The sequence below is a fragment of the Taudactylus pleione genome, unplaced genomic scaffold, assembly GCF_031769625.1.
Source record: "Taudactylus pleione unplaced genomic scaffold, aTauple2 ptg001041l, whole genome shotgun sequence".
Taxonomy (NCBI): Eukaryota; Metazoa; Chordata; class Amphibia; order Anura; family Myobatrachidae; genus Taudactylus; species Taudactylus pleione.
This window is the reverse complement of record NW_028285442.1, coordinates 1575231-1599407: the sequence shown is the minus strand read 5'-3', so window position 1 is coordinate 1599407 and position 24177 is coordinate 1575231. Positions and strand designations below refer to the sequence as shown.

At 43.6% G+C, this 24177-nt stretch overlaps 1 protein-coding gene across 3 annotated transcripts in view; it reads right to left on the bottom strand.

The window, feature by feature from the left end:
* FBXO34 (F-box protein 34) overlaps positions 1–24177 on the bottom strand; it is a 78864-nt gene that overhangs the window by 16632 nt on the left and 38055 nt on the right. The window contains exons 1-2 of one of the 3 annotated variants that reach the window (XM_088461370.1): positions 17200–17516; positions 2772–2902 (exon numbers count right to left, since the gene is read on the bottom strand). The exons of 1 other annotated variant lie outside the window; for it this stretch is intronic. The gene's annotated coding sequence lies outside the window, so the exon portion shown is untranslated. Of the gene's footprint in view, positions 1–2771; positions 2903–17199; positions 17517–24177 lie in introns of those variants that run through there. One more of the 3 variants, XM_088461369.1, reaches the window with a different exon arrangement.

Here is a 24177-nt window from a genome sequence, read left to right as displayed (position 1 = left end):
ACATCCCAGCATACCCTGAAACAGTTTTAGCATGGCCAAATAGCAAAACTGTGGCAGAGCATTCTACAGTGTGCAGTTCTACAATAGCTGGGGGGCTGCTTATTGCCCACCCCTGCCCTAAGGGGTGTTGAAAAACACAAGTTAAAAGCATATACAAAATAAAACACTTTCCTCGCTTCTATCAAAGCATTAAAAATAGCGTTTATTAACTTCTCAAATCTTCCCTTCATTATAGTGCACTATAAATTACTGCCTGTGTATACAAGGCCTAAAAACATTCACATTTAAAAAGGTCACAGAGTCTAGACAGAATTAGTAACAACGTCCTATTTCCAGAGCTTCATAGTATGTGTCCTTGTGACATAAATAGCAGCTGCACAAGCACTTACCTGACGTCTGGCACAGAGCGAGATGGGACTCGCTGATCCCTACAGTATGTCATATCCTAATGTGTGCCTAGAAATCTATATATTAGTGTTTGGATTTATAGTTAAATATTTCCCAATATGACAAAATTAACACATTAAAAGCCATTACAAAGCCAGGAATCCTACTAGCAACAGATGGTCAGAAAAGTGAATTTAATGGCTCTGCTAATTGTACACACTGGAAACAACAACCTCAAGAGAACACAGAACAGGCCAAAGCATGTTCCGTAATGAAGAATAATTGCAGATGAATAACTAATGTACCAGCCTCACAGCCTAAAGTGCAATTAATAGAGGAATTACATTAACACCCTGAATAACTTTCCATACACCTATACTATTAGCCTGAAAGGTTCCTAATGTAAAAGTTATTACGGGAAAAGCATACGTTTTAGTGATTTTTCTGTAAATATGAGCATATTGCTCTGTATATTCCTATTTATAAACACTATTGGGGGGCTGTCATTCTGCTTTCCCAACAATATTACAATGAACTCTCTATAGACACCAATGGGACAGTGCTGTTTGTAGCCAAATAATGACGAGATGGTTAAAAGGAGTCTGGTATTCCCATGCTAAAACATTTAACAAAGCAGCAGACTTGTTTATTACCCAACCCATAATCCCAGCTCCAAGCATTCTAGAGCTCACATCACCAGCACCAACCTGACTAATTCAGAACTAAACACATCTTTCATCTTCCTATTATACCAAGCCCCAATATAATAGCCTACAAGTTGCAAGCAGAGGCAAGATTTCATCAATGTTAGCATGAGTTTAAAGCTGCCCCCTTTTTTTTTTTTTTTTTTTAAAGGCAAAACCAACTAGGATTTGCCTTTTAAAGAGATTGCCGCTTTAAATCTTAAGTCAATATTGCTGAAATCTCACGGGCCATTACATTTGGGCCAAGTGTTTCCGATTGATCTAGAGAGATTTTGTGGGGGGAGGTTAGGGTTAGGCACCATAATGGGGGGGGGGGGGTTATGCACCATGGGGGGGGGGGGGGGGGGGAGAGTTAGCTTTAGACATGAAGGCGGGAGACTAAAGGTGCGTACACATGGGGCGATTTTTTGAGCGATAACAATGTCGTTATCGTTCAGTCGTCCAAAACATCGTCCAGTTTCAGCCCCAAAACGATGAACGATACAATACATTTGAACAAATATAAAGAAATTGCACAAAAAAAAAAAAAGTATACAAAGTTTTTTGTTCAGAGCGGTTTACCACCACCCTGTTCGAATATTAATGAAAAGAAAAAAGGATGGGTCACCTATGTCCCTCCCCTCATCAGGTCTTTTTCTGCCACACCACTCATTTTACCCTTAAGCCCATCCACCTAGATTTTTGAGCCAGTTTGCAGATATCAATGACAATATGTAGCAATGTTCCAAATGGGGAACCATAAAAAACTTTCGCTAAGCAAAATGTATAGCTCTGCTTTGTCACGCGAGTGGAGACACTAATTTCAATGGCACATTAAAGTAAAAAAAAAAAAAAAAAAAAACACGTCATAAAATTCTACATGAAAATTCCTGGCCAGACAAACGTCACCATACAGGGCAAACAGTAGTGAAAGGGACCTCACTAATCACATCATTGCTAAATGCATTTAAATGTGTCATTAACAGGATAATTAAGGATACACAAACCATAAACATCTGCCAAAGGTTCTTTACGTGTAATGATTTACTGTAGCATTGTACAGACCACTCTCTAGCTTTCATCTGCCCTCTCGCTAAATAAATGACCCACAAATACAGCACTAACACGTATAATCTGCAGCAGACAATGTCCATGTTATATTATCACTTACAAACTCTGCCAAAGAACATACACACTGTGATGAGAACAATCAACTTTATTTTCATGGCGGTAGAGCATTCGGCCAAATAAAATGGGTGTATACCACATTAAACAATCTTGGAATCTGCTAATAGGATATTGGAAAACATGACTAATGGAGGTTACAAGGAAGAAAAAAAAAAAAACTTCCTAGAAATGTTTACATGCATGTTGGTTGAAGAGCATGTATGTTTAAGCGGTTATTAATTTTCATAGAATGTATAATAGGTGTACGCAGTACATAAGTGAACATGCTTTGTTATTCGGTAGGAAAACATTTGCCAAATTACACCAGGATCTATATTTTCTCGTAGCTGGTAATGTTAATTTTAGCTTAAAAGTGACTTGCTCCTTTACATTGCAAAGAAAGACGCCCAGAAAATCATGCAGAACAGAATGTTTATGTAAGTAACATTGTAAAGTATGTAACACAGCTCAAAACACAAATAACTATGTAGTAAGTCAGCTCACACATGAAAAAGGTAAAAAAACAGAACATACCCTCACTGGGTACTACGGGTGACTCCACTCCTCAGCATGCAGCTACAGATGTGTGTGCACTAGTATTTAGCCATGCACGTTTCCCTGTGTCTCTCCGACCCACTGGCATTTGGTGGACATATCTTGGATGCCTGTATAAGGACAGATAATTGAGCTGTGTAGTGAATGTGCTGAAAGCCTACCCGGACACTTCTCCCAAAGTCAAGCAGGTCACCTACAAGACGCTTAAACTGACCACACACACACACACACACACTTCTATACAAATACCTGTACTCACTTTTTTTTTTATCAACTGCTGAAAACAAAAAAACAAATACACCGAAATAATAATACTAATAAATAGAAATAATAATACAAATACACCGAAATAATAATACTAATAAATAGAAATAATAATACAAATACACCGAAATAATAATACTAATAATAGAAATCATAATAATAGAAAAAAATAATATAAATAATTATAATGTGGAGTACAATACAATAAAATGTAGATGGAAAACTAATCACATTAGGTAGAAAGAGTGCATCCAAAAACATCTGATTGCACTGTGCATAATGTTACAGACAACTGGGGTAAAAATCCCTCTGTGTCTGGCTCTGCTGAACCGGACAGTGGGGAAGACAGAGCATTCATAAATTAGAGACTTGCGAGGTAGATAAAATGGGACTGATGCAGAGGTGAATGTGTACCTGATGGTGGAGAATATCTTACATGTTAGCACACTGTGCATACCCCGGGATGTGTATGGGCAATGCAGAGTTGTACCCACTTCAAGCGCATCTCCACTTACAGTTAAAGAGGCATAATTGTGCTGTAGCGGGGGAGCTCTCATATAGAGCAATGGTAGGCAATGTGTGACACTCCAGATGCTATGGAGCTACACATCCCAGCATGCACTGCCACAGTGTTGCTGGTTGCGCAAGCTGGGACATGTAGTTCCACAGCAGCTGGAGTGCCAGACACTTCCTAACTTATGTAAATAAAGTTCAGTGACAGCGTGTGCATACAAGCGCATGCTATGCAGCGCTGCCCAAGCTTAACTGGCAGGTGCACTGCAAGATGCGTTTAACTACACATATGGGATTATATACGCATTTGTTTCCATGCAGTAGCAGATGCACTAGTTTTTTGCCCAGTTCTGCATCAGGTCCAATAAGTGCAGACATGAAAGCAACGGGTGGGGAGGACCCTGCTTATGAGAGCTTACATCCTAGTGGGAATATGGAGGAGGTGAGACAAGAGGAGTGAGTGTGATGCAAAGTGAATATTGGGACAACAGCAAGTTTTGTTATTGCTAAAGTAGAACGGTCTGACAATCGTCCTACATAGTTCTATGCTCTGCAAAAAGTAATTAGCTTTTAGAACATAAATGTAATGTTTGCGAACAATGTTTAATTAGAAATAAAAAGGATACTATTTCTGAATCAAATTGATACGTGTGTCCAGCTTTTTAGGCCAAGCTCAGAGTATAGAGAGAAAAAAAAAGTAGATTGTGTAAACTGTACACAAACACCTTCTTTATACACACAAAGTAATGTCCTTTATTAATGACTTGTTTTCTCTACATTTACTTGCAGACCTGTTGTGCTCCCATTTTAACAACTGGTCTTTAGATGCCCATAAGCAAACCTGGCAACAGCACCGGCGGGCCCCAGGACTGGGAAGGGGCATAGCCAATTTATGGAGGTGTGGCCATGTCCCCTTCTGTCAAATCGTAAAAGAAAACAAAACGTATGTGTGCATCCACGAAGTGGGCGCACAAGGGGGTGCCGAAGTAAGGGGGTGGGGTACGATCGCTCCCTGCACATCACTGAGAGAGTACTGACTGCTGCTGCAGCAACTCCTCTCCCCAGCCCAGAACACAGCAGCGTGTGCTGGGCTGGGGATAGAGGCTGCTGCAGCAGCAGAAGTCTCTTCTCTCTCCCTGTCCTAAGTGGCTGCTGCATTGTGTTATATGGGTGGGAGTTGAGGCTGTAGGACCCGGGCCCCTGCCAAGATCAAACAGGCCCGGGTCGTGTAGGCTCGCCCCCCCCTCTCAGCAGCTCTGTTCATAAGCGGGAGATTCTTCCCTTACTCACTTTTAGGTTTTATTAAGCGTTTACTTTTACAATTACTGTATTATGACAGAAGAGCGACCCTGCCTGCTTTTGAAAGTGGAATTGTTAAATGTTATAATAAATGGAGCTTCTTCATTGATAAGTTGGACTCTCAACAACAAACTGCTATATTTAAACTATTTGAGTCAACCACTTGGTATTTATATAGGCAATTGAGTTTCGACCCATTGTAACGTACCTGTGGACTCTACCCCCCCACCGCCACCCTCTCCTCCGCCTTCCCTTCCCTCTCCTGGTCATATGTACACAGTGTTTTTACATAGGCTTCTTTTTATGCCTTGGCTGGTCTGATATTTCCTCCGCCTTTTTATTACTGTATTTGTTTGCTTGATTTTGTCAACACATTCTCTATTCGCTTTCTATATTATTGACTTTGTAACATCTCACTGTTATGGAGTTTAAAAAAAAAAAAAAAAAGTTTCACACTTTTGGAAACGACCTGCTGCGAAATTCCTGCCTATAATGTTTGACCGTGAACCATCCCTGGGGCCATTACCTGTGTTATACGCCAAATCACACTCACCTGCCCGCCCACCCAGTTTCATGGCTAGGCAGGAAACTCAAACACCCAGTTCCAGTTGTATGTACTGAATAATGCAGCTGATTGAGCAGGAACAGTGACCAGTCCAATGAGCTGTCAGATACACTGCACACCCACATCTGCTAGAAAGGATTCAGTCCACCACATAAGACAGCTCATCTCTCCCTATTGTCAGGGAGCTGGAAACTTACAGTTGTTAATATTCACACACTGTACACAGTAATGTCAGGGAGAGATGCCCAGCTTTCAGCGCTCATAAGCTACAGACTGGTTAATCTGAGTGCAATACAACCTTTGCAGACTACAGTACAGGACAGGTAAAACACTGAGCATTTATACAGATATACCCTTAGGTAATTATATATAGATGTGCATTGCTGCTGTTTTCTGTTCAAACCAGAAGTGAGAACCATTCAAACGCCAGTCTCAACATCAACTTGGAAATAGTAGAACAACAATGAAGCAGGAGGGTGTGGTGGCTATACTGGCAATCTGTAACTAGAGCTACAGAAGTGTGTGCAGGAATGAGAGGAAGAGACATTGTGTAATCAGATTTAGGTGTGTCAAGCCGTGCATCAGATCCATAGGAACATCTGACCTTATGCATAAAACCATCATAAAGTTAAATGACCTGTACTAAAACCAGCAATATAATACACATTACTCAATGCAATATACAAAAAAAAATAAAAATACATGTCTACATCGAATACGGGAGCACAAAGCCGCTTTATACCAGCAGCAGGTAACCTGCGTTGTCCTAGGACAAAGTCCACTAGGAAGAGAACTTCCCTAGGCAGGAGCGAGATTGTACCCAGACATCAGAGGAGCTGCTAGCTCTGGTGTAACACCAGACCAGAATTAAGTGACATTTTGGTTTATTATTAGATTTCATTAATTACCGGTACATTTGCTATCATATATATTTACAGATAGAATTGAAAGTGGTTTTAAACTGGGTAGGTTGAAAACCTTTTACAAGAAACAAACATGACCCATCCTCTTGCATGCGGTTCATCATATTAGAAGTCAACATTTAATTGAATAAGAGGACCTGTTTAGCACCATAAAGGTATGCTCCACAACTCTCCATACTGAAAAGGAGACATTTGCAGCTGCAAAATGTAAAACTACGACTATACACTTAATAATTTTATTTAAGTGGCACTTTTCTCTAAATTAGACTCGAAGCTATTTACATTTGTAGAAAATACAGAAACAATTAACATAGGACAACTCTGGGTCATAAGTTCCATGGATTGCTCATCTTACCCACGGACATACCAGGTGGGGCAGCAGTTTTGGGTCACACTGAAGAGGTTTTAATGGGCGGAATGAAAAAGAATTGCCTGGAAGAGATGAATAGTAATAGGGGATGCTACAGAATAATCAAGCAAGATATGAAATACAAGATCCATCCAGAATCACTAGATTCACACATTGTTCATCCTACCCATGAGAATACCAGACGAGGCAGCAGCCATCTTGGGCACACTGCATAGGTTATAGTGGGTGACACAAGCAGTAATTGGGGATATGTAGAATAGGAGAGCAGGGTACAATAGACTGACTGAATCATTAAATCCATGGATTGATCAGTCTACTAAAGTAAAAGGCGATGAGACCATTTTGAGCGCACTACATAGGTTACAGTGTACAAGATAAGCAATGAAGAGATTAGACAGTGTGGAACTAACAAAAGTGAGTACCAAGATACCCACTGAATCAATAGTTCCATGAGTTAAATATTCTACAAATGAAAGTGCCAGGTGAGGCGTCCATGATGGCCACACCACATAGGCTACAGTGGACAGGATGAGAATTTGTGCAAATGTTATATGCAGTATGGAATTACAGAAAAGGGTTTGCAGAAACCATATCATAAACCAGGGAAGCAGCCCATACTGAAGATTAATGGTATTTAAGCCAAAATGGCTTTTCATGGCAAACAACTTAAAGTGTACATATCCCAACCGCACCTTGGTAGACATTTTGTGTACTGAACCAATAATCAGGAAAACGCAGGAGGCACTTTATGTATGACAGTTCCACTTTAATGGAGAGCCTGACTCGGAAATGGACGCACAAGCAGCAGCGTCTGTTGGTGGTCGCCCGTCTGCGACTTTATACAAATGGCGCTACAAACTCCTTCCCTTGTGTACATCCATACATCCAAATGCGCAAGAACCACTTTAAGTGTCTGTACACACAGTAATACCGATAGGAGCTTCTTTAGACGCCACCATCGGTCGCATCATGTAACTTACACTAGCCCTATGGCTCCGTCTGGCTATAGCCTCCTGTGTCTGCAGGCCTGCGTACACTGCTGCTCTCATTTGACTAAAGTGCCAGCGGCGCACAGCTAACAGCTGGCACCTTAGTCGGAGAATGCCGGTTCTCGTGACTAAACACCCAGGTTAAGTCGCGAGAAACGGCATTCTCCAAATTAACATCTTCCCGTCAGAGTAAACATCGCGGTGAATTGAATAGCTCCGGGAGCTCCCTACCGGCACTGTTCAACAACAGGTGAATTGAATCACCCCCATTGGAGGTCTTGGATTTTAGTCTCAATTGCAGGCGCCAGTATAGTTTATTCTCTAAGGTCGCTACACTTCCTCTGCACCACACTGATGTAGGGATTCATTTTGTAGAGTTCTAATTTCTCAATTAAACAAACTATCTTTTCATAGGTGCAGTTCCATTCTAACATTAAAGCTGCCTGAGTAAAGACATGGTGACCCAGATCTCTCCTTCAGTGTGACTTAAAGACGAAAAGCTTTATCTATTCATATGCAATGCTCACACTGCTAATGTAACACTGGCATGCGTCTCCCTTACACTTCTGTATACCAGCACTTGCCACAAGTTATAAACACTAATAAAGCAATACACTTTTCTATATAGTACACCCGGACCCCAAGACAATACATAACGTGTCAAAGATTACCTGGGAAAAGGGGCACATGACACTTTTCTTTCTAGAACTGTTAGATGTAAACCAGCAAACAAGAGCAGCCAATGACATATTCAAAAGCTCGGCATTGTTCGCTGTCGCAAGGAATTGCACATCATTGTTTAATGTTGGGAAGCACAAATTGACATTAATCTGAAGGTTGACCCTCCAGTGACTTTAATGTTACCACTCCCCAATATTTTCTGCTCATGTGTGTTTTGGCATTTCCAGTTCACTACACCTGGACAGCTAAAGAACAATGAGGTGGCCATTTTACCTGCCAATTATCAGATTAGGATATCAGTGCTTTATGGGGCCAGCCAATTTCCTCCAGTACAATATAAATGTGTATGAGAGCAACACACAGAAACAGAATCAAACATAGATGTGATCTAAAAACTACAAGGTTTCTACAACAGTGTAATCATGGCAATCTGGAAAATATGTTTGAGTGGTGCAATTTTAAGCAAATGATACACCCAGTAAAGATGCAAATGGAGAACAGTATATATTTTGCTTAAAGTAAACCAGTAAGATAAATGATTAACCTGTAATGGATAGCATTACTGCCTCACAGCACTGAGGTCATGGGTTAGATTCCCCCCACGGCTCTAACTGTGCGGTTAGTATATTTGCCCTGTGCTTGCGTGGGTTTCCTCCGGGTTCCTCCCACACTCCAAAAAATATACTGATGGGTTAATTTTTTGTTTGGAGCAAACAACTATTCTCTGTAAAGCGCTGTGGAATACAGTCAGGTGCATAAATATTGGGACATTGACAGAATTTTCATATTTTGGCCTCTATTCACCACCACAATGGCTTTGAAATGAAACAAAACAAGATGTGCTTTAACTGCAGACTTTCAGATTTAATTTGAGGGTAATTACATCCAAGTCAGGTGAACGGTGTAGGAATTACAACGGTTTCTATATGTGCCTCCCACTTTTTAAGGGGCCAAAAGTAATGGAACAAACTAAACAATCCTAAATCTTACTTTCACTTTTTAATACTTTGTTGCAAATTCTTAGCAGGCAATTACAGCCTGAAGTCTGGAACGCATAGACATCACCAGGTGCTGGGTTTCATCCCTGGTGATGCTCTGCCAGGCCTCTACTGCAAATGTCTTCAGTTCCTGCTTGTTCTTGGGGCATTTTCCCTTCAGTTTTGTCTTCAAGTGAAATACATGTTCAATCGGATTCAGGTCAGGGGATTGACTTGGCCATTGCATAACATTCCACTTTTTAGCCTTAAAAAACTCTTTGGTTACTTTTGCAGTATGCTTCGGGTCATTGTCCATCTGCACCATGAAGCGCCGTCCAATGAGTTCTGAAGCATTTGACTGAATATGAGCATATAATATTGCCCGAAACACTTCAGAATTCATTCTGCTGCTTTTGTCACCAGTCACATCAATAAATACAAGGGAACCAGTTCCATTGGCAGCCATACATGCCCACGCCATGACACTACCACCACCATGCTTCACTGAGGAGGTGGTATGTTTTGAATCATGAGCAGTTCCTTTCCTTCGCCATACTCTTCTCTTCTCATCACTCTGGTACAAGTTGATCTTTGTCTCATCTGTCCATAGGATGTTGTTCCAGAACAGTAATGGCTTTTTTAGATATTGTTTGGCAAACTCTAATCTGGTCTTCCTGTTTTTGTGGCTCACCAATGGTTTACATCTTGTGGTGAACCCTCTATATTCACTCTTGTGAAGTCTTCTCTTGATTGTTGACTTTGACACATATACACCTACCTCCTGGAGAGTGTTCTTGATTTGGCCAACTGTTGTGAAGGGGTTTTTCTTCACCAGGAAAATAATTCTTCTGTCATCCACCACAGTTGTTTTCCGTGGTCTTCCGGGTCTTTTGGTGTTGCTGAGCTCTCCGGTGCGTTATTTCTTTTTAAGAATGTTCCAAACAGTTGATTTGGCCACACCTAATGTTTTTGCTATCTCTCTGATGGGTTTGTTTTGATTTTTCAGCCTAATGAAGGCTTGCTTCACTGATAGTGACAGCTCTTTGGATCTCATATTGAGAGTCGACAGCAACTGATTCCAAATGCAAATGTCACACCTAGAATCAACTCCAGACCTTTTACCTGCTTAACTGATAATGAAATAACGAGGGAATAGCCCACACCTGTCCATGAAATAGCTTTTGAGTTGATAGTCCCATTACTTTTGGCCCCTTAAAAAGTGGGAGGCACATATAGAAACCATTGTAATTCCTACACCGTTCACCTGATTTGGATGTAATTACCCTCAAATTAAATCTGAAAGTCTGCAGTTAAAGCACATCTTGTTGGTTTCATTTCAAAGCCATTGTGGTGGTGAATAGAGGCCAAAATATGAAAATTCTGTCAATGCCCAATATTTATGCACCTGACTATGTGTGCGCTATATAAATAACTAGTAATAAATAATAATTTACATCAAGGGCAAATAAAATGTCTACAGCTCTAAAAACTAGGACCGTATACTTTCCATTCCTATTCTTTTTTTTTTTTTTTGTAATTCCAGTATCAACAGGAAGTGTACATCATGATGAAGAATTAGAACTGGTTGTTTATACATTTATATTACTTTTATAACCAGTAGAGACATCAATAAGAGCGAAAGCCCTACTACCAATATAGATTGGAAGCTCTCCAGAGCAGAGCCTTAAATAGACTTTGGTTTTAGGACTGCAACTATTATAGGACTTTATTTTATATCGGTCCTGTTCTTCCCTTTGCCCGGGCACTGCAGCAAATTACAAAGGGTTGACTAAGCCTATACTGCTATCGTACAGCGGTTATTTTTAATCAAGATGAAAATTAATCTAATATTGTGGAGACACAAACCACTCAAACATTAGGCCGGAGTGCAGATAGAACGGCTACCACACTCTCCTCCGATTACATGTTCCTTACTGTGTGGTGCAGAGAATCATGCAAGGAAGCATCACCTTCAGCATTATGCTCTGCTTTCTGACATGTGAAAGAAATTAGTGCATGCATAAACCTGGGGCAGCAGGAAAAAGATTGACTGTTATCCATCGCCTTCTATAGCAATGCCCTGCTGCTTTCTGCCAGATAAGTCTAACACACAGCTATAATTCACAGCTATATACCGAAATGCTTTTATACAGGATGGGTACGGGATGCAGGCGCTAAAGATCCCGATGGCCAGAATCCCAACTGTTAGGATACAGACACCTTCTGGTCGGTATCCTAACCCTCCCCCTCTTCCTACCTTAAACCTCCCCCCCTAGTGCCTAACCTCCCCCTACCCACACCCTAAATCGAATCCTCCCCCTTAGTGCCTAACCCTAACCCTCCCCCCTACTGCATAAACCTAACCCTCCCCCTAACCCCGCTACTTACCTTCGGGATGCCAGCGGTCAAGACGCCGGCAGTCAGGATTATGACCAAATCCCGTTATACATTTATGCATGAAAAGTGTAATAAAACAAGGCTAAATAAAAGCCAATAGTGTTGCTGCCACTATTTCTTTATATAGTTTTAATGCCTTATTCAAAAATTAGCACACTGGCATACACTTCCCATACTTCAATGCACACAATTCCAGTACAATACATTATCGTGGCAGAATCACAGCACATCAAACATATATGGATAACACATCACTACAATACACCTAAACCACACTTTCATTTTCCTGCGTGTTATCCACTATCAAAGCACATTAAACGAGCCCAGAGAGTAACAGAGAATTAATAGTGTGATGTTTTGTTATTCAATTTACTCCCGTGAAGGAGGATATTTCAAAGCAGAGGTGAAAAGTCTGTAATAAACACAGAGCCAATATTTACATCCTGATCTATCACAACTTGCGGGTATATTGTATAAACAAAGTGCCAAACTAGCAGCTTAATAAATCATCTAGAGGTGCCGGTGTTTACATCAGCATATAGGCACTTACATTTTCAAGCATATCAACTGTTTAAAGAAAAATAAGAAATAAAAAGGTTTCAAGTAACTTGACAGCTATTGCATTGCCTTATAATAGGAAGCGACAGTTATCCAGGACGCAAAACTGGAATGACATTTCACTATTCAAAGTTACCCAACATTATAGGTCAAACATCAGATATATGATTACTGAAAGCCCACAGACCATGGAGAAAGCTTTAACCTAGAAATGTTCTTATGGAAATACGTTCTACGTATTTGCTGAAAATAAAGATTATAAACTAAAAGGGATTCTAGAAAGAAAAATTGTAGGGCGCCCACCTATCTGCAACTGAATAGCGCCCGGCAGCTCTCCTAGGGGTCCGCCAACACCCAAAGGAAAATATACTAGTAGATGGTAGCGCCATTGTCCCGGACCCAAGAGACACGATCAATCTATAAAAATATAGTTAGAGATTTATTCCAAATAGAAAATACAATTGTTAAAAGTTCTAGTCTCACTAGACAATTTAGTGATAATCACAGTGTAGTAATCTTATCAGTACATAATATTCATAATCTGCATGCAGAAAAAAAAAAAAAAACAAGCATTCACAATCCACAGATATTGAAGGAGCATCAGCTGTATACTCCTATGTTACGCGGATTGGAACTATTTGCTCAGTACTGTGGTATCAGTCAATCCTTAAAAGATGGTACGAGTAATGGTGCATACACACAATCAGATATCCCTGGTCGATTTGAACGATATCGATCATATCGTTATTCAAATCGACTAGTTTCTGGCCCTTTAAACGACCGTCGATGTGCGGGCACGGATGGTCGATATCGACCATCATCCGTGCATGCAGGCCAACCCGGTTGATATCAACCAGGCTGGCCTGGTCACTATAAGGACCCACGATAGTTAATCGCGGGTCGTTATAGTCGATTGGTGGTTGGTGCATGTGCTGGATGTTCGATATCGAACATCCAGCAAATGCAGGACGATCAGACAACTATCGTTATCTGATCAACCAGAAGTCTGACCATGTGTATGCACCATTAGAGAGTGGTATGTGCATATAACAAAGTATCAATGTATCATTTCGACAAATGCAAAAGTATCCAACCTTGGTCAGTCTTAATTAATCCTTAATGGGACTCCAATCACTTTTGGGAGCTGCAGCTCCATAGAGAATTACATACAGGTACAAGTGTGTTTTACAAGCAGCTAACCAGGATGCTAATCATGCCTCTGCACGCTGAGTAGTGGAGGGGAGACCGGGCTTAATGATCACTGCCACAGTTCGCTATCAATGGCCGTGACCAGGGAGTTACTGTATGCAGATATGGCTGCTCACCTGGTATATGTATTCGGCAGTGCAAACCAGGTCCTGCTGCTGTAGCTGGATCCGAGAAGCTGCTGCACATGGAAGCACCTGCTCTCCTGTTAAGTGCAGTGGGTGGTAAATGCCGGGTCCCGACTGACCTAATGCCGGGCTTTTAAGATCTACGTCCGGGTAAATAAGATCCAGGGAGCTGGCAGCGATCAGAGTGTTCAGTCTCCAATGCACGTGTACAGAAAAATAGGGAGTAACAGCAATGTTCCACACAACCTCCCACAAATAGGCAATGAGGGTCAGGTATGCAGGCTGGCTCCAGGCACACCCTTAAAAGGGATTCTAGACCTATATTTGGGATCTCTCCTTTGTAATAATTTATTACAGTAATAACTGCAATAAAGGCTGAATATTTAAGATATTCTTGTTATTCCACTTGCTGCTATGCTGTTGCAATAAGTCTGCCTGTAAAGTTTACCATTCAGTAGTGATTTCATTGTGTCATTTCAAAAACCCATAATCTAGAATTATTTAATAAACATTTTAATAGTTATGATCAAATGTTATGTTTTTCTTTGGCCTTCTTATTTAGGGCTTGTACCTATCTGATGTACATGCACTTCTCAGCTACTAATATCTTAAAATTAGGTGTGGTATGTTAGGTCGCCAGTTCTCATGTCAACATGCATTAGGTCAACATGAGAATGTCAACATGCTCAGCATGTGAACAGTGACCATGTCGTCATGATAGAATATCGACCTAATATCCCTGGTGGCCCAGTGGTCACTTATCAGGTCCCGGCGGCAGCAGCATCTCCATCATGATCTTCTGAGTCATGGCAGTCATGTGACCATCAGTTTTGGCGGAGTGATCTAATGGGTTGGTGTTCCAGTAAACGTACCTGCGCTATTCCTAACCCTCCCTCTAGTGCTTAATCCCCTCATCTCCCCCTCCCCCCAGCTGCAGCCTTACCCTAAGCCTCCTGGCCGTCACCTAGTAGCTTTTTCACGTCAACATTTTAGATGTCAACATCATGAACATGTCGATATGGTAAAGGTCGACCATCTGCACAACCAATGTACCCTCTGTGTGTTGAGCCAGACTAAACCAACTCATAGACAAACGTAGATGTAGTGACATAGTTTGATTACGTGAACAAAAAAAGAATAACCAAGACAGAGTAAAACAGCAGTCGATTGGGTATGATATGTCGACATTAACTATGTTTTGACAATGTTGACATTGTGGTGTAGACATTATCATTGTCGACCTTTTCACTACAATCCCACAGAAAATTATAGGTTAGGACAGTGGTATCTAAACTGGGTGCAGCGGGTTAGTGGTCCAGGACCAAATCAAATTATTTATTGTCCATGTGACAGCCAAAACTAGCAGTGGTGGCTGCCAATAAAGTGGACAAACAGAACTGCAGTGAAAAAAGATGCTGATACTATAGGGCGCCGCGATTTAATTAAGTTTGAGAATCACTGGGTTAGGATTAGGGATGTGCAGGCTCGGATAGGTTCGAGTTTGCACGTTGAGTTCGGATTTTCGGAAAGTCCAGGAATGATTATGTTCGTCCATGTAAAATGACGTTTTGCCTCTTTCTGAGTTCCGTTTTTTTGGAGGGAAAAATCCGAACTCAACGTGCAAACTCGGACCTATCCGAGCCTGCACATCCCTAGTTAGGATATTTATAAGTTTAAAAAACAAAAAACAAAACACAAAATACTAAAACTAAATAAAGTACAGATAGAAGCTTAGCACACAAGGGTGTTTTCAACAACAACAAAAAGCTGGATGTTAATCTATAAAAGCTACTTTTTTGGGCAATGACAACAAACCCACCACACATCAGATGTCCTTATATACTTCCTCCAGTAAACCACTACAACAGTATTTAATTTCCTGTATAAACTACACACTAGTATTACATATGAAGCAAGACTAGATCATCCTGCAGACTTTAGAGGCAGTCAACATATTTGTTCAAATTAATTTCTTAAGAGACATGTTACAGCAGAAACTATAACCACAGCGGTCAGAGGGTACGGGTTACATAACCCATTTTTAGGGGAATGTTGTTAAAAATTGTATACAATTGTAGAAGATATACTTTAGAAGCCAACTGATCACATGCATGGACATGCTGAGATGTATTCAACAAAAATCAGCTGCCTGAACAGTCTCTCTCTGACAACAGATGTACCTACATTACACAATACAGAAGTACTGCTGCACACTATTAGGCAGGTAAGGTACAAACCCAAAACAAGTCGTTCTGACAGCAGACTTCTTTTGCCTCAGTTGTAAGTACCAAAAATATATTTTCCAAGATAAAAGTCTACTTATCATATAGAAAGACCACCACAGTACTGCTCCGTAGGAAGACCAACACCATAGGTAGCTATTGTTTTTATGCATCTATCAATTTACACTTATAATAAAGTGGTCATTTCCTTTTAAGCAAGTTGACGTAAGAGTCCATAAAGCCCATAGTGTATAGCTGATGGCTTGAGCCATTTTTAACTACTCACTGAAGGTCACAGATAAAGTGGCTGCTGGTGCGGCAATGTGACAGCCTCCTGCAGGGAGCGAGACCCTGCTTTACATTCCAGACCTGCACTGTTTACCCAGCTTTACAGTCAGGAGAAAGGGAACAAACATATACGAAAGTACTATCCAGACAGCTCATAAACCCGTATTCTATAGATGAAAAGAATATGATGTAAGTATTATTAACAAAAAACACTTTCCACCACTCCCCAGCAAATAGAAGAGCCAACACAGCCGACAAGGGTGGCATTATTAAGAATCTCAGTATATAAAGCTTTGCTGCCCCACATAACACTGATCAAGAACCTCAGTGTATAAAGCTTTTCTTGCCCTAAATTGTGTATAAAACTCACTCAAATACACCATGAGAGTACAAATCTATTGCAGACCCAAATGATATGCAATAATTACAAATATCGTTAAACGCTCTTTCTGCCCAGATAACACACAATTTCAAATATTCTAAGCATATGAAGCCTTTTAGTGACCCAGAGAATAGATTTGCCCCAATAGATTCTGAGGCACTTTAGGGGTGACCCATATACCCTTACCTGGGGGGCGGAGAGGGGGTGCAGCAGAGACTTGGCATACACCCCCTAGGTCCAATCAGACAAATCTGCATGATATCATTGTGTAATCACAGTAGGCTAATAAGCAATACACTGCAACCAGGACTATCCCTGTGCACATAAACCCTGGCTGGACCATTACACATGTTGCGCGGTGATATAATGCTCTGGGTTCATCATTATGTGTGTGCAGGGAAGATTGTGCTCATGTATTGTGAAGATATGGAGAAACAATCATAAAATACAGTTAATTAGGATTACGATAGGGGGAGTCTATGCACCTATGCTATAGTGATCTCAGCGCACTGACCTCCGGAGCGGACTTTCCTGGCCGATAAGCCGGAGCGGCTTATCGGCCAGGAAAGTCCGAGGCTGCGGCCTGTGATCGCCACAAGCGAAGAACGATCCTAGTGACGGCTCCGCTCCCCTTGCGGCTCTCACCTTGTCTCTCGGCGACGGCGGCGGCCCGGGCTGGGCGGGAGGGGAGGAGATCGGAACCAGCGCGGCCCCGCACACTCTATTTACGCTGCCCTTGTGGTCGATGTAACCGGGAGACTCCTTGTTTGATATGACCCTCTGAGAGACAGCCAACGTAAGTAAAGACCGGCCCAACAGCACCGAAACCGGAGGAACGGGGCGGGGCGGAGATAAGCACAACGTCACCAGCCAGGGACCAGGCAACGGCGTCTCATTGGGCAGGGAACGCTATCATTCAAAAACGGTCACCACCCTTTCCAGCGTCCTCCTGAGTCCTGACTGGAGCGTACCTGTGCGCGTGGGCGCGCATTGCTTCCATAGCTATACATACACGGCTCGGGGAGCGCGCATTGCTTCCATAGCTATACATACACGGCTCGGAGAGCGCGCATTGCTTCCATAGCTATACATACACGGCTCGGGGAGCGCGCATTGCTCCAATAACTATACAAACACATTTCGGGGCGTCGCATTGCCTCCATGCACGGCTCGGGGGCGCGCCTCAGTGCTGTGAGAAATCATTGTACAGGCATTGGCCCACGTGATGCGTTCCACTAGCAATTAGTTTAATCATTGAAAGTAACTGTCTGATGGTATATAAATGCATAGAGAAAGACAGGTGCTGTTACCCATTGGGCAATTTCCTAGAACTATTCTATAATGTTGTGCACAGGACACAATTAATAAAAAATGACTGGGGGTGCTCTCCCCAATATGACTTATGCCATGAATGGAAATGACATCTTCATCTTAAATATTTGGGGCGATAAGAGTGCCAACAGAGCTGGCGCCTATGGTGTTGATGCAGCATTGGATAATCTGCGATAACATGGGGTCACACAAGGGGATGCAGTCAGGAAGCAGACGGTTGAAATACTGACCATCGGCTTGCCTGGCAGGGGTCTAATGATAGGCGTCAAAATCCTGATGCCTATCATCCCTACGCCGGGAGCCCGATGCCCGGCATACCGAAGGAAGGTAAGCGGGGCGGTGGGCGTGGACAGCCGCGGGGGGGAGGGTTAGGTTAGGGGCTCCCGGGGGGATTTAGGGTTAGGCTAGAGGACGGGGGAGTTAGGGTTAGGCACCCCCAGGGGAGGTTACGGTAAGGCACCCCCCACGGAGGGTTAGATTTAGGCTGCGGGGAAGGGGGGGTTAGGTTTAGGCACTTACAGGGGGGATAGGGTTAGGCACTTGGGGGGGAGGGAGAGTTAGTAATAGTAAAGAAACGTACCTGTTGGGATCTTCTGTTGCCGGTCTTCTGGCGTCGGGATTTCATACCGATCCCCACGCAAGCTGGCCAAGACACAGTTACAACACAGAGGCCAGGAAATCGTCAGCTGACGGAGATCCTGGCCTCTTCCCTCCCCCCCCCAGAGGCAGATTTAGACTTCATGGGGCCCTAAGTAAGACACCGATTTGGGGCCCCTTTCTTCAAACAATACACAACACTATATTTTTGTTCCTAATTTATTCCCCATACATTTTTTGTCATTTTTACTATCTATATTGTAATGCCGCTTACACATTATGCCACACAATAATGCCCTTTACATATTATGCCACACGGTAACATAAAACATAAAGGTGCCGTGTTTTTAAATGTGTTGGTTGTCTCATGTTATTTCACTGCAGCAATGAAGCTACAGTATTCATAAAGAAACACTGAGACTTGTGCATTGGGGCCAGCATTATATAACAATAGCCTTTTGTGTTCCAAAATGTACTTTATTAGAAGGGCACTAATTTATCAAATAAGGTTCATCTGTTTATTGCAGTCTATATTTTTATCAATGGTCTGGAGAATTACATAATATAGGAAATAATAATGAGCATATTTAATATCATGTATAATATGGTCTGGCCCAGTCTGATAATGAAAGTTATGGTAAGACCTTTGTTAACTCTCTTTCTTCGAAGTCCATAGGGTCCACAGGGAGACCTTGGGGTGATGGGAACCAATCTGGGCACCATGTAGTTAAAGCTTTAGCTCCCAGGATGCACTGGGTCTACTCTCCCTATACCCCACCCCCAAGCCAGAGGCACCTCAGTTGGTAATAAGCCAAATGCTGGAGAAGGATAAGAGAGAAGGAAGTCTAGTACGCTCAAGAAACACTCTCACAGAAACCGGTGACCAGCAATATTACCCATATGGAGCCAGGTATCTCAGGATGGGTGCCCTGTGGACCCTATGGACTTCGAAGAAAGAGTGTTAACAAATGTAAGTTCTTACCATAACTCTAATTTTCTTCTTCAGAGTCCATAGGCTCCACAGGGAGACCTTGGGGATGTCACAAAGCAGTCCTTTTAAGGGTGGGGACGCTCCTGTGCTGAGAGGAGAATCCGGCGCCCAAAGGAAGCATCCTGAGAGGCGAAGGTATCAAATGCATAGAACCTTAGAAAAGTCTGGACAGAAGACCACGTAGCCGCCTTACAAAGCTGAATAGCCAAGGTGAGGGACCCACAGACAGAGTAGAATTAACCTTAACAGAAGACGGAACAGGCAGGCCTGCCCGCGTGTAAGTTTCTGAGATAGTCATACAAAGCCATCTAGCCAATGTTTGCTTATTGGCTGGCCATCCCTTCTTGTGAAATCCATAGAGCACAAACAAGGAGTCTGATTTCCGAAGAGAACTGGTACGGTCCACATCCAATGAAGCCTCTCCTGCCGAGAGGTCTGGAGACAGAAAGGCTGATACTATAATTTCCTGATTAATATGCAAACTAGAAACAACCTTAGGACGGAACTCAGGGCGAGGACGAAAGGAGAGCGCTCCCAATTCTGACACCCTTCTGGCAGTTGCAATGGCCAGAAGAAAAATAGTCTTAGCTATTAATCATTTAAGATCCACTGAATCTAGTGGTTCAAATGGAGGGCCCGAAGATCTACTGCCCAATCCCAAGGAGCCACTGGTGAGTCAAAGGAAGGCTGAATCCGGAAGACACCCTGGACATCCCTGGTGCGGATATCCAGAAGCGGAGCAATTCTACATTGGAACCACACTGACAGTGCAGAGACATTTTCAACGAGGCGCAGGCCAAGGTCCAACCCAGCTTGAAGGAATGCCAGTAATCTGGAAATTCAAAACACCGGAGGGTCGTAAGCCCTTGTACAACACCACTGGAAATATGTATGCCACACTCTGTGGTAGATCCTGGTGTAGGCAGGTTTACGCGCTCTAAGCATCATGTTGATGACCAAGCTAGAGAATCCTTTGGACCTTAGGAGGGATGTCTCAAGAGCCATGCTGTCAAAGACAGACGATCCAGGTCCGGGTAAAGGCAAGGACCCTGAGACAACAAGTCCGGACGTTGAGGCAGCAGGAACGGAGTGTCGATGGAGAGACTCCAAAGATCTGAGTACCAATGATGTCTGGGCCAAGCTGGAGCCACCAGCAGGACAGTGCCTCCATCTTGCTTGAATTTCCGAAGAACTCGAGGAAGCAGGGAGACAGGAGGAAATAGGTATGCAAACAGGAAGTTCCATTTTACTGACAGAGCATCCACCAGGCTTGCTTCGGCATCTCTTGTTCTGGACCCGTACACTGGTAACTTGTGATTGTGTTGGGAGGCCATGAGGTCCACCTAGTCCACTAGGAGTTGAAACACCTCTTGGTGAAGAGACCATTTCCCTGGATGCACGTCGTGATGGCTGAGGAAGTCCGCTTCCCAACTGAGAACTCCCGGAATGAACACTGCCGAAATGGCCGGAAGATGAGATTCTGCCCATGTCAGAATGTGTGACACTTCTGTCATTGCTGCCCGACTTTGAGTGCCTCCTTGATGGTTGATGTACGCCACTGTGGTGGCGTTGTCGGACTTAACCTGCACGGGTTTTCCGTGAAGAATGTGCTTTACCATCATGAGGGCCCTGTACACATCCCAAAGTTCCAATATGTTGATGGGTAGGGATGCCTCTACTGTTGTCCACTGGCCCTGAAAGGAGTGAGGACCAGTCACTGCGCCTCATCCCTGGAGACTGGCGTCCGTTGTTAAAAGTATCCAATCCAGGATCCAAAAGGGGTGACCCTTGGTTAGATGAGATGTCTGTAGCCACCAAGAGAGGGACAGACGCACCTCCGGTGCGTCTGTCTGAGCTTTGATCCGATGGGGTAATCCGTCTAACCTGGAGAGGATCAAGCCCTGCAAGGGCCTGGAATAGAACTGAGCATATTCCACCATGTTCGAATGTAGATACCATGGATCCCAGAACCTGCATCGCCGAGTGGACTGACACCAGGCGACTGTGGAGACATCTGCGTACTCGCAGCTGCAGCATAGAGATCTTTTCTGGAATCAGAAAGACTGCTGGTGAGAGTCCAGAAGGGCTCCCAAGTGAACCATCCTCAGTGAGGGAATTAGGGAGGACTTTTTCCAATTGATCAACCACCCGTGTGTTTGTAGACAAGCAACTGTTAGTTGCAGGTGGTGGTGAAGCACTTCTGGAGAACTCGCCAACAAGATGAGATCGTCCAGATATGGTAGGAGTCGGATACCCTGACTCCGCAGGTGGGCTACCATCACAGCCATAATTTTGGTAAATACCCTTGGAGCCGTGGATAGGCCAAAGGGCAGCGCCTGAAACTGGAAGTGTTGTTGCAGTATAGCAAACCACAGATAACGCTAGTGAGAAGGCGTTACGGGAGCATGAAGGTATGCATCCTGAATGTCCAGCGATACCATGTAATCCCCAGGTTCCGTAGCCAGTATCTTGGATCGTAAGGTTTCCTGTCACGACCTTGTCTAGTTGTTACCTTTTTGCCTTGAGACTTACCCCTGTCAGCTTCCCCATGGATCTGTGTGTGTAATTTGCCTGGAGGATTTGCTCTGATTATTGCACCTGGTCTCTCCTCTGTCTGTGAGCACTGCTAGCCCTGATTGGAATCACAGGTGTGGTTCTGATTCTCAGAGCTGCAGAGATGAATACTCCCTCTGCATGTTGTGCCTTCCACCACTCAGAATGCTACTACCAGACCACCTGTCCGTATCCACCAATTGCTGCCAGACCCATGATATATATATCCTCTCCTGATAGCATTCTGGGCCTGAACATCTCGTCTTCCCGTGGTGTATGGTTCATGCATTCAAGTCTGTCCCTGAAACCTGCTACAGCAATCCCTGGCGCTATCCAGAAAACCTGTTTCAGCTGTACCTGGCAATCCAGTAAATCTGCTGGCAGCAACCCCCGATGCATCCCAAAAACCTGCTACAGTAATACCTGGCATCCAGACGTCCTGTTACAGCAATACCTGGCCTGTGCTCTGCTGCTAGTCCTACTCCTGGTTGGTCCCTGGCACTCTGTAAACCTGCATCGTGTTACCCTGCCTTGCTTCCTGCTGTGGATCAACTCCTGCCCCTGTTACCTACCTATTCCCTCCCTGAGCCTGCAAATTCCCAAACCTACCCATTCCTTCCTGAAACCTGTTATTTCCAATTATCCTGTCCAGCCTGCAAATTCCCAAACCTAACCAATCCTTCCTGAAACCTGTTATTTCCAATTATCCTGTCCAGCCTGCACCTGAGTTCTAGCCTTTGTCATAGTAATTCCAGATTACCCTGTTTAGCCCTCATCTCAGCATTACCTGACTTTCCTTCAGCCATTGTCACATTCCAGTCCTGAGTCAAGTTCCAAGCTCATCAGTTCAGTCCACGTTGTTCCAGTCCAGAGTCAAGTTCCAAGCTCATCAGTTCAGTCCACGTTGTTCCAGTCCAGAGTCAAGTTCCAAGCTCATCAGTTCAGTCCACGTTGTTCCAGTCCAGAGTCAAGTTCTAACCTCATCAGTTCAATTCAACAAGTCTTCCTGCCGGTCCCTCCAGTTCCTGTCATTTATCATCAAAGGCAGTTTTCACTGCTACCTAAGTCTTGTAAATAGAGCTACTTACATTATCTGTGATTCCAGTCATGCCGGCCTCCGTTGAAACCCGATCACCACCTGAGACAGGTAACTCGCAGACACCAATCATGACAGTTTCCATCTTGAACCTGGGCACCCTGAGGAACTTTGAGGTTGAGGATAGGCTGATGAGACCCATTCAGTTTCTGAACCAGAAAGAGAGTAGAATAGTAACCAGTTCCTCATTGAGATAGCGGAACTGGTACAATTATCCCTGCCTGCAGCAAGGACTGTATGGCTTTCTGGATCTTGGTTTTGTCTGAAGGAGGGCCTGTGCAGAAAGACTGGTGGGGAGGGCTTCGATGGAATGAGAGGTCGTACCCCTGAAAGACCACTTCTCTTACCCAAGCATCCTTGGTGGTTTGATACCAGTACTGGGCGAACTGAAGAAGTCGGCCTCGTACTCTGGGGTACCCCAGAGGGAGGCCTACCCCGTCAGCCTGCGGGTTTATCCTCCTGTTTGGAGGCCGGGCGTCTTGTGCTCCAGGTCTGTTTCTTAGGCTTGGCAGTTTTCTTGGCAGCGGACTGCCTAGGGAAGGACTGCCCTTTGGATTTTCCTTAGGTACAAAAGTACTGAAAGGAGGAGCTTAGAGACTTTGCAGGAGCAAATGCTGAGGGCAGAAATGCAGATTTGGATTTGGCCAATGTGTCAACAATCTTCCCAGGTCTGGGCCAAACAAAATCTCCCCGTTATAGGTTAAGGCCTCCAGGCCTTCTTAGAATCGGCATCCGTGCTCCAATAACATAGCCACAGGGAACGGCGAGCAGACACAGCCACAGGCGAGACCCTAGATGTCAGTAGACTAGCATCCAGAGCGGCCTCACCGGTATATGCAGCCGTATCCCTAATATGGCCGACCAGTGACACCTGATTCTCTGGAACTTCCAAGGAGTCCTCAAGTGTATCAGCCCAACTCTCTCTTAGCTACCCAGGAGATAGCCATGGATGGCCGGGCAACAGCTTCTGAAAGAGAGTATATAGACTTAAGGCAAGTTTCCACTTTCCTATCCGTAGGATCCTTTAAGGAAGAAATGGAAGGCATAGGTAACG